Here is an 11159-nt window from a genome sequence, read left to right as displayed (position 1 = left end):
TTATGTTACATTATATATTAAAAAAAATCAATAAAAAGTGATCAAAACGTCTGATCTTCACAAATATGGTATTAATAAAAACTAGAGATCATGGCGGAAAAAATGACACCCCATACAGCCCCGTAGGTGAAAAAATAAAACCGTTATAAGCGTCACAATAGGCCCATTTTATTAATATTTAATTGCCAAAAAAAAGGATTTCATAAAAAAAATATATATATAACATTAGAGAATCTGTGTAACCTGCATATGGTTGTGTTCGGACTGACCTATAGAATAATAGTGTCATGTCGCTGTTACCATATAGTGCATTACGTAGACACAGGAAACCCCCAAACGTTACCATATTGCATTCTTTCTTACGATTTCACCTATTTATATCTTCATAAATAATATATTTGGAATTCCATCATACATGTTATGGTAAAATGAATGACGCCATTACACAGTACAACTATTCCTGTAAAAAACAAGCACTTACATGGCTTGTAGATAGAAAACTGAGAGTGCTAGAGCTCTTAGAAGGGGAGGAGGGAAAAACGAAAGCACTAAGATCAAAATTTGCGCGGTCCACTGGGTCATTTTGGGCCTGGTCCTCAAAGGGTTAATAAAAAGCCCCCTCCCCTAATAAAAGTCAGAATCACCCCCCTTTTCCCAGAAAGAAAATAAATAAACAAACATATTTAGTATCGCCGCGTGCGTAATCGCCCGAACTATTAATTAATCACATTCCTGATCTCGCACGGTAAACTGCGTAAGCGCAAAAAAAATCCCAAAGTGCAAAATTGAGCATTTTTGGTCGTATCAAATCCAGAAAAATGTTAATAAAAAGGGATCAAAAATTCGTATATGCGCAATCAAGGTACCGATCGAAAGAACACATCATGGCGCGAAAAATGACACCTCACACAGCCCGATAGACCAAAGGATAAAAGTGCTATAAGCCTGGGAATGGAGCGATTTTAACCCCTTAGCGACCCATGACGTATCTAATACGTCATGGTGCCGCGGGGGGTGTTCAGAGCGGGGTCCCGCCGGGACCCCGCTCTGAACGGCGCTGATCCCGGCTGACATGTGCAGCCGTTGCCCGTTGCCGTTGCCGCGCCGGCTAATTAAGCACTTCAATGCAGCTGTCAAACCTGACAGCTGCATTGAGGTGCTTTATGCACACTATCCCTGGTGTCTAGTGGGTCGGATCTCCCCCGCGCGATGCGATCGCGGGGGGAAGATCCGTTCTTCTGCCCGTTCCGGGCCTCAGCGTCGGAATGACGCTGATCCCGGCTCGGCAATAGATTGCTATGGCCTGCAGCAGGCCATAGCAATCTATGACCGATCTCATGGATCTTTGCTGTGTATATACACAGGGCCGTTTCTGCCATGAGGCGGAATGAGTATTCCGCCTCAGGCGGCAGATTCTGCGCCCCTGCAGGGGGCGGCAGACAGCAGCCCTGCGCCTGCAGCCGCTCACCTGTCCTGCCGCAGCCGTCCGGTCCCGCCGCCAACGCTTACCGCTGTCCCGCGCCGTCAGTCAGCAGCTGTCATCGCCCTCCAGCGAGTCGTGAGTGCCCGTGGTCAGCGGGGGCCGCGATGCCCTCGCTGACCCCAGGCACTCACGACTCTCTGGAGGGCGATGACAGCTGCTGACTGACAGCACTGGAGCGCGGAAAGGAACAGCGGTGGGACGGGACGGCTGCGGCAGGACAGGTGAGCGGCTGCAGTGTCGGGAGACAGCGGTGAGCGGGACGGGACGGCTGCTGCAGGACAGGTGAGTGGCTGCAGGGGGGGTGCGGGGCGTCCAGGCGCGGGTGATTCGGTTACGGCGGGGGGGGGGGTGCGGGGGGTGCAGGCGCGGGTGATTCGGTTACGGCGGGGGGGGGGGGTGCGGGGGGTGCAGGCGCGGGTGATTCGGTTACGGCGGCGGCGACGGCGGCGGGGGGGTTGTCAGGGGGCGGCCGCCTGAGGTTTGCCTCAGGCGGCAGAAACCCCAGAATCGGCCCTGTATATACACAGCATTGATCTCTATGAGAGATCAGTGCTGTCTATATACAAGTCCCCCAGGGGGGCTTCTAGTCCATGTAAAAAAGTGTTTTTATTAATAAAAAATCCCCTCCCCTAATAAAAGTCCAAATCACCCCCCTTTTCCGATTTTATAAATATAAATTAATAAATAAACAAATAAATAAACATATTTAGTATCGCCGCACACGTAATCGCCCGAACTATTAATTAATCACATTCCTGATCTCGCACGGTAAACGGCGTTAGCGCAAAAAAATTCCAAAGTGCAAAATTGCGCATTTTTGGTCGCATCAAATCCAGAAAAAATGTAATAAAAAGTGATCAAAAAGTTGAATATGCGCAATCAAGGTACCGATAGAAAGAACGCATCATGGCGCAAAAAATGACACCTCACACATCCCCATAGACCAAAGGATAAAAGCGCTATAAGCCTGGGAATGGAGCGATTTTAAGGAACGTGTATTTGTTAACAACGGTTTGAATTTTTTACAGGCCATCAGATACAATAAAAGTTATACATGTTATATATCATAGTAATCGTAACGACTTGAGGAACATGCATAACAAGTTAGTTTTACCATGGGACGAACGGCGTAAATGCAAAACTCCCCGAAATCAAAACAAATTAGTTTTTTTTCAAATTGACAGCGCAAATGATTTTTTTCCGGTTTCGCAGCATATGTTATGGAAAAATAATGCCTGTCATTACAAAGTACAATTGGTTTCGCAAAAAATAAGCGCTCATATACGTCTCTAGGTGAACAAATGCAAGCGCTGTTGACTTTTAAACTTAAAATGGAATAAGCAAAAGCGCAAAAACGAAAATTGGCTTTGACCTTAAGGGGTTAAGGAACGTATATTTGTAAACAATGGTTTGAATTTTTTACAGGCCATCCGATACAAGAAAAGTTATACATGTTATATATCGTTTTAATCGTAACGACTTGTGGAACATATATAACAAGTCAGTTTTACCCCAGGGCAAACAGCGTAAAAACACATATCCACTAAAAACACAAAATGTGTTGTTGTTTTTTTCAATCTCACCACACATTGAATTTTTTCCTGCTTTTGCAGTGTACTTTATGCAAAAAGTCAGCCTGTCATTGCAAAGTACAATTAGTGGCGCAAAAAATAAGGGCTCATGTGGGTTTCTAGGTGGAAAAATGCAACTGCTATGGCCTTTTATGCACAAGAAGGAAAAAACGAAAACACAAAAATCTAAATTGCCCTGGTCCTTAAGGGGTTAAAAAGTAAAAAAAAAAGTAAAAAAACAAACCACTAATTAACCCTTAGACGACCCAGGGCGTATAGTTATGCCATGGAAGTCTGTCCCCAGACGACCTAGGGCGTAACTGTACGCCCTGGGTGTTTCTCCCGCTATAAAGCGTGCTCCGGAGCGGAGCGCGCTTCATAGCAGGTGGGGGCCGGCTGCAATCACTAGCCGGGACCTCACCGGTAATGACACACTGCAGCGATCGCGCTGCCGCGTGTCATTAACTCCTTAAACGCCGCGATCGTGGCGCGACCGCGCGTTTAAGTGTAAGTGACAGGGGGAGTCCCCTGTCACTTACCGATCGGGACCCCCGCAGTGTGACTGCGGGGGTCCCGATTGGTAAAGCAGACTGCCGGAGGTCTCTTACCTGCCTCCGTGCAGTCCGATCGGCGATCTGCTACACTGAGCCTGCACAGGCAGGCTCAATGAGCAGATCGCCGATAACACTGATCAATGCTATGCCTATGGCATAGCATTCATCAGTGTAGAAATCAAACTAAACTATGTAAAAGTCCCCTAAAGGGACTTCAAATGTGTAAAAAAAAAAAGTTAAAAACACTAACACACTGCCCCCAAAACCCCTCCCCCAATAAAAGTTTAAATCACCCCCCTTTCCCATTATATAAATAAAACATCTAAAAATAAATAAACAAATAAACATATAATATACCGTAGCGTGCGTAATTGTCCGATCTATTAAAATATAGCAAGCGTCATTGCAAACGGTAAACGGCGTACACGAAAAGAGGGAAAAAAGTGCGCGGATTACCGATTTTATGTTACATTACATTATGTTACAAAAATTAATAAAAAGTGATCAAAACGTCCGATATTCACAAATATGGTATTAATAAAAACTAGAGATCATGGCGGAAACAATGACACCTCATACAGCCCCGTAGGTGAAAAAATAAAACCGTTATAAGCGTCACAATAGTCCCATTTTAATTATAATTAATTGCCAAAAAAAAGGATTTCATTAAAAAAAATCTATAACATTAGAGAATCTGTGTAACCTGCATGTGGTTGTGTTCGGGCTGACCTATAGAATAATTGTATCATGTCACTTTTACCATATATTGTATTACGTAGACACAGGAACCCCCCAAACGTTACCATATTGCATTCTTTTTTGCGATTTCACCAATTTAGATCTTCATAAATAATATATTTGGAATTCCATCATACATGTTATGGTAAAATGAAAGACGCCATTACACAGTACAACTATTCCTGTAACAAACAAGCACTTACATGGCCTTGTAGATAAAAAACTGAAAGTGCTGGAGCTCTTAGAAGGGGAGGAGGGAAAAACGAAAACACTAAGATCAAAATTTGCGCGGTCCACTGGGTCATTTTGGGCCTGGTCTTCAAAGGGTTAAAAAAGAAAAAAAATCACCCCGTTTATATTTTTTCTCAATGTTATTGTGCCAACATGGGTATCAGCGTAAACAATAAATTATAACAACACCAGAATTACAGATTTTTGGTCAAATCATACACCAGATAAAATATATATATATATATATATATATATATATAATTAGGATACTGAACAAATGTACATAGCATCAGCTCTCATATTTATAGGTTTGTCTTTTTTTCCTAAACCTCTCTCCATATAGGGTAAGTTCACACACATAAACGTTTAATACGGTCATATTTTTAACATAATAATGTGCTCCATTTAAAGGGGTAGTGCGGTGTTAAGCATTTATTCACTAAATAACACATATTAAAAAGTTATACAACTTTGTAATGTGTTATTTAAGTGAATGCCCCCCTTCCCCATGTTTTCCCCCCACCCACGCTAGACTCGAAAGTGTGGTGCATTATACTTACGTATTCGCTGTCGACCCCGGCCATCTTGGGACATTCACGTCATCTTCAGCCCTTCCTCATGCCGGTCCCCCTCAAGCGTGTCATCAGCTGCTCAGCCGCGATTGGCTGAGCATAACTATCCGGCCGGCCTCCTTCAGCGGTCAGGCCAGCCTCCTGAAGATGACGTCGTCGTCCCAAGATGGCGGGCGAGGTCGACAGCGAATACGTAAGCATAATGCTGTACAAACAATGGCCATCAAGTTTATTCCTGCCACAGGTAGTAGTAAACAACAGCTATTCACAGCGGAATGCCCATTGTTTGTACAGTGTGTGAACATAGCCTTAACCTGTTCACACATTATTTTATTTTCACTCACAATTACGACTTATTATTTATGTTTCCTTTTGTTGTGTGTAAACCTAGCCATAAAGTATAACCATGTATTACTTCGCTGGCTATTTATCTGAACTTCTGCCAGGTCAGACTACATCCATTCTACAGTGGACCCTGCAAGAGAAATACCTGGCTGACCGAGGCTTTCCCAATCAAAACCAGCTTGCCAGGAGTAGGGGTTGTCTATGATGAAGCTAGCCCTTTAAGCTGAAAGGCTCTTGAACTGTGCCCCTGTAGTTAATAATAAATGTCATCATTACATATCACTATCTGCTAAAGTGTTATTACAATGTTAGCCAAATGTTAGCACTTATGGAAAATATCCGCATTAACACTGTAGCAGGAAAATGATACAAAGATAATAAAAACTTAAAATAGTGCTGTAAAGGTTCCACATAAACTACCAGGGCACATTCAGTATCCTCATGTGCTCTGCCAAGATATTGTTAGCTAAGCTGAGATGTGGATATCATGCTGTGGATTACTGTGCTCTTGGATGCTGGCCTGACTAGAAGGGTCAAAGGCTTTGTGTCTGTGTGTCAATCACTCACCGGAGAAGGTATTAGAAAGGCACCCAAATAACATAGCTTATCTAGGTCCATAGGGTTGGGCAAAGGACAACTAAGTCCACTGACTGTATAATAGGAATTAATTCTGATCCAGGAATCTTATCATTATACTGTGTCTGAAAGTGCAAATAATAATAAAGGTTCATACTTACTAAGATAACCTAATACAGCATATACAATTCAGGGATGTCCTCTTAGGCTTGTGTCCCCGATAACATTAACTGCTTTTACGTAGACACCAGTACAGTGGTGCCTTGGATTATGAGCATAATTCATTCCGGGGCCGTGCTTGTAATCCAAATCACTCTTAAACCAAATATAAACCATTTATAAACAGTTGAATGTGTCATATTATAAGTTACTGTACAGTATAGCAATGTGGTGTATAATGTATAGTAAGTGCATAAACCTGAAAAACAGCAGCAGTTTGTAGATACAGGATGGAACTGCAGATCCCTATAATGCAGTAGTGTAGTACAAAAGGCTAGAATAGAGGAGCAGAGCTGTCAGAGGTCTGTGTGGTCACATGACCATAATGGGGAAGGGGTGTGTGCTCAGTATGGACCAATCAGGAAGTGAGAATCACAGAGGTGTGCAGCAGAACAGTGACAGAAACTTTTTTTTATACAGCAGTGTGTATAGCTGAGTGTGAGTGCAGGCACATTATAGCAGCAGAGTGAATGGCTGAGTGTAGGTGCAGGCACATTATAGCAGGAATGGAGAGGATGGCAAGCACAAGGGCTGACCAAGACTGCAGGGAGCATGATGTGGGCACAGTATAGCAGCACTGTCTGTCCAGGGAAAGAGGGGTTACACTTATGGAGGAATTACCTCCACAGTCCTGTCCCCTGATGCGAGCCCCAGCCTGAAGTGGATCTGCTATGATTTGGAAGGTGAGGGAGAGTCCTTGAATCATGGTACAGTTCTGTAGACCCCGCTATGCAGACCATGCCCCTCCCCCAATCCCCCTCAGACCCAGTACAGGGAGCTCTTAAACCAAAGCAATTCTCTTACAGGGAGTTCCTCTCGCAAAGCGTTCTCAAATTACCACTGCATTTCTATACATTAATTTCATGGTGCTGATTCATAGAAAATATCAAGAGAAATACTTTGATTACCAATTATCAACCTATTATATAATATAAAGAGGTAATCTTACTTTTCTACAGCAGAGTTGTCTCGTGACTCATTCAGGGGCCACACACTACATACCATCAGTGCCAGGGAGCACATGGATAAGGCAGCGCAGCAACTTATATTCTCTCATCCGGAATGCTCGGAATGGAACACAAGGAATCTGCGCCTCCTGTCCTGCCAGGCAACAGCCCAGCTCATAGCAGTGCCTTTAGGTTAAAAGAACACTCAAGGCGACAGAGATCATGCCCAGGACAAGGCTTAAAAGGAACGTGCATAACCCAGGCATTCTCTCTCCATTGTCCGGATCTATGTGTCATTCCATGCCAAAGCAATGTATACATTTTGCCTAGTGTTCTTTTAAGAACTTAAAAAGCACATTGTGATGCAATGTACACTTACTGTACCTTGCTTAACCCTTTCACGACCTGGGGTCATAGATTCCTCAATGCCCAGGTCGTGTTTGTACATCAGCGCTCTGCGATCACTTCGCAAAGCCCCAATGAACACCGGAGAGAGAATTCTTCCCCTGTAGAGGGAGAATTCTCTATCTGGAGCCCTATAAATGCTGCGGTTGTATCACTGATAGCTGGGACCCGCCGCGGATGACACAGGTGCAGCTCCTGCGTCATCCTGGATCGTTGATTAACATTGCTGCAGCATCGGGCATAGGAGTGACGTTATTTAACAGTGCAGTGGTGGGAGGGGGGTTAAAGAAGAACTCTGGCCATTTGAAAATTTTTTTGATCAGGCAGGGGCAGGTGGCAAAATAACAAACTACCACAACTCACCTCTCCCGTGTCTCTCCAGCACTGGATTGCAGCTTTGGGACCCCCGCCAGGCTTGGGATCTCCTGCACTGCCAATGTCACAACCCGGTTGATGGACTGCCCGCTCAGCCAGTCAGTGACTAGGGAGGGTCGCCGCTCCAGTCACTGGTTGGCTGAGCGCACAATTCATTAGCTGGGACAAGCTGACGTCGGGACGTCATCAGAACTCGGGGGAAAATGTCTTCCGGCGGCGCACTGCGGGCACAGGGAGAGGAGAACAATGATTATTTATGTTTTTTCCTGACTGAACCACTCCCACTCCATACATTATTGGTGTCAGCTGGTATCTGTCCATTTTGCCCCCCCCCCCCACACACACACACACAAAATCCTTTTAGAGAGAATCTGTGTCCAACCCAACAATATGAGATAGTCCAATCATTAAACAGCCTAGGGTACCCTGATAACACACCACTTTACAGTTTCTTGACAAGCTCTCCAGTGCTCGAGATATGTGTTTAGAATTTTTCAGACAACTCAAGGAATTGTTAGATGGGTGTAAACTTAATAAGCCATAAAATTAAAACCACCTAATTCTACCAACTCCATAGGTCCCCACTGTGCCAATGAAACAGTTTATTGCCCTATCAAGGCATGGACACCGCTAAAGATGTCCCGCATCAACGCTTTCTACAATTTACAGTATGTGTGGTATTACACGGGCCGATGGGGGCCCGATAATACCTGTAAACGAGCAGCGATTTGCTAGATCGTCGCTCGTTTACTGGGCCTATTACACGGCCCGATAATCGTTTAACAAGGGCTGCAAGGACATTGTTACCGATGTCCTTGCAGCCTTTGTTTAAACTGGCATACATTACCTATCCACGTTCCAGGGCTGCTCCTGCGGTCCGCTTCTCCACAGGTCCCGCGCGCTCTAGCTTCAGAGTGGCTTGTCAGCTGACAGGCCGCTCAGCCAATCACAGGCCGGGACCGCTGCGGGGGCTGATTCTGCCGATTATCGTTCCGTGTAATAGTACCCTGTGATTGGCATTAGGTGGACTAGCGTACACTCCTTAAAACCATTGATGACCATTGGACAACCACAAAAAATAAGCCATTCCTTACTTGAGCATCTAATCAATTATCCAGGATATAACTATATTGAGGTTATTGATGCTGGCAGGGAGTTTACTGAATGAGAATTAAATCACTGTTACTATGAATAGGCACTGGCACAGTCACATGCCAATAAATACCCTTCATTCAGTGTACCGTAACATCAGCATAGAAATACAGATGTAGAAGGGTGAGGTCTTTCATCAGCTATCATCAACATGGTCTTTTATCAGTGTGAGCTCTGGTAATGACATTCACCTCCTCTTTGGAATGACAACTTTGTTAGCAAGGACCATGTATATTCAAGGGTCCAGCAACTGTGATACTATTACAGAAACCAGGATTGATTTCTAATAGGAGGTCAAATAAGATTTTAAACTTTCAAGTGTTGCACTTGATGCGCATCTGTCATGAAAGAAAAAAATCAAAATATATAAAGGGGAAAAAAATCCTGGGCGGGTAGGGAAACCTAATAAAGAAACTATTCTCAGCTTCCCCATGTCCCTGCAGACAATCAGCATTCATCTTCTCTGGGCCAGTCTGTGTCGGGCAGCTGACAGCTGACATTACTTCCTATGTTTGGTCTCTTTTTTTTGGACCAAACGGACTTGAGTTTTCCAGTAAGTGAGACACCTAGTAGTGGCAGATTTTATAGCATTGTATTTCATATGGAAAACAAGGAAAAAAAATGAAGCAAATTGCAAAGATGTAGTATATCACCTCCCCTGCTGGTTTACCATTATTTATTGGTAATGACAGTGCCCATTAAAACCATAAAGTTCATAGAATACAAAAAAAAATAAGTATATAAAAGCATAAACAATCTCAATATGGCTGGACATAACATTGCCCCCCAAAAGTGTCTTCAGAGGCTGATGTTTCTGAGGAACTTCCCTGTTTAAAGTTGAATAAGGCAATGGGTCCAGATGCTGCCTCCCTAATTGATCTGTATAACCAATCCATACTAACAGAGGATGTTCCCGATGATAGGAGAATCACCAATGTTGTACCTAAAAGCCAGTCAGCTAGACCAGTGCTTCTCAATCCCAGTCCTCAGGCCTCACCAACAGGCCATGTTTTGAGGATATCCCATACAAAGAACAGCTGTGATAATAACTGATGCACTGACTATAATTATATCACCTGTTAAATACTAATGGTGCGTTTACACAGGCAGATTTATCTGACAGATTTTGGAAGCCAAAGCCAGGAATGGATTTGAAAAGAGGAGAAATCTCAGTCTTTCCTTTATGACCCATTCCTTGTTTATGGTCTGTTCCTGGCTTTGGCTTTGAAAATCTGTCAGATAAATCTGCCTGTGTAAACGTACCATAAGAAAATCCTGAAAACATGACCTGTTGGTGAGGCCTGACGACTGGAATTGAGAAGCACTGAGCTAGACATTTGTAGTAAAAAAATTTTTTGCGAATAATTGACCACCTAAATGGCAACAATGTGACCTTTATGGTGCGTTTACACGGGCAGATTTATCTGACAGATTTTTGAAACCAAAGCCAGGAACAGACCTTAAACTGGGAACAGGTCATAAAGGAAAGACTGAGATTTCTCCTTTTTTCACATCCATTCCTGGCTTTGGCTTTCAAAATCTGTCAGATAAATCTGCCTGTGTAAACGCACCATCAGGGATTTCCATATAGTGCTTCAATTTCAATATATTTTTAGTAGGTGAGGAGATATTTGCCTCTTACAACTTGAGGGGTTGTCCAGTGAAAATTGTTTTCTTTCAGATTAACAGGTTTCAGAAAGTTATATAGATTTGTAATTTACTTCTATCTAAATCTCAAGTCTTCCCATACTTATCAGCTGCTGTATGTCCTGCCATGAAGTAGTGTTTTCTTTTCAGTCTGACACAGTGCTCTCTGCTGACATCTCTTTTTGAGACAGGAACTGTCCAGAGCAGGAAAGGTTTTTGCTGAAAGGAATTTGCTGCTGTCAGAGGTCTGTGTGGTCACATGACAGCAATGGGGAAGGGGGTGTGTGTTCTGCATGGACCGATCAGGAAGTGACAGTCAGAGCTGTGCAGGAGGACAGTGACAG

Source organism: Dendropsophus ebraccatus, chromosome 6, assembly GCF_027789765.1.
Source record: "Dendropsophus ebraccatus isolate aDenEbr1 chromosome 6, aDenEbr1.pat, whole genome shotgun sequence".
NCBI classification, from domain to species: Eukaryota; Metazoa; Chordata; class Amphibia; order Anura; family Hylidae; genus Dendropsophus; species Dendropsophus ebraccatus.
Note: the sequence above shows the minus strand (reverse complement) of the source record.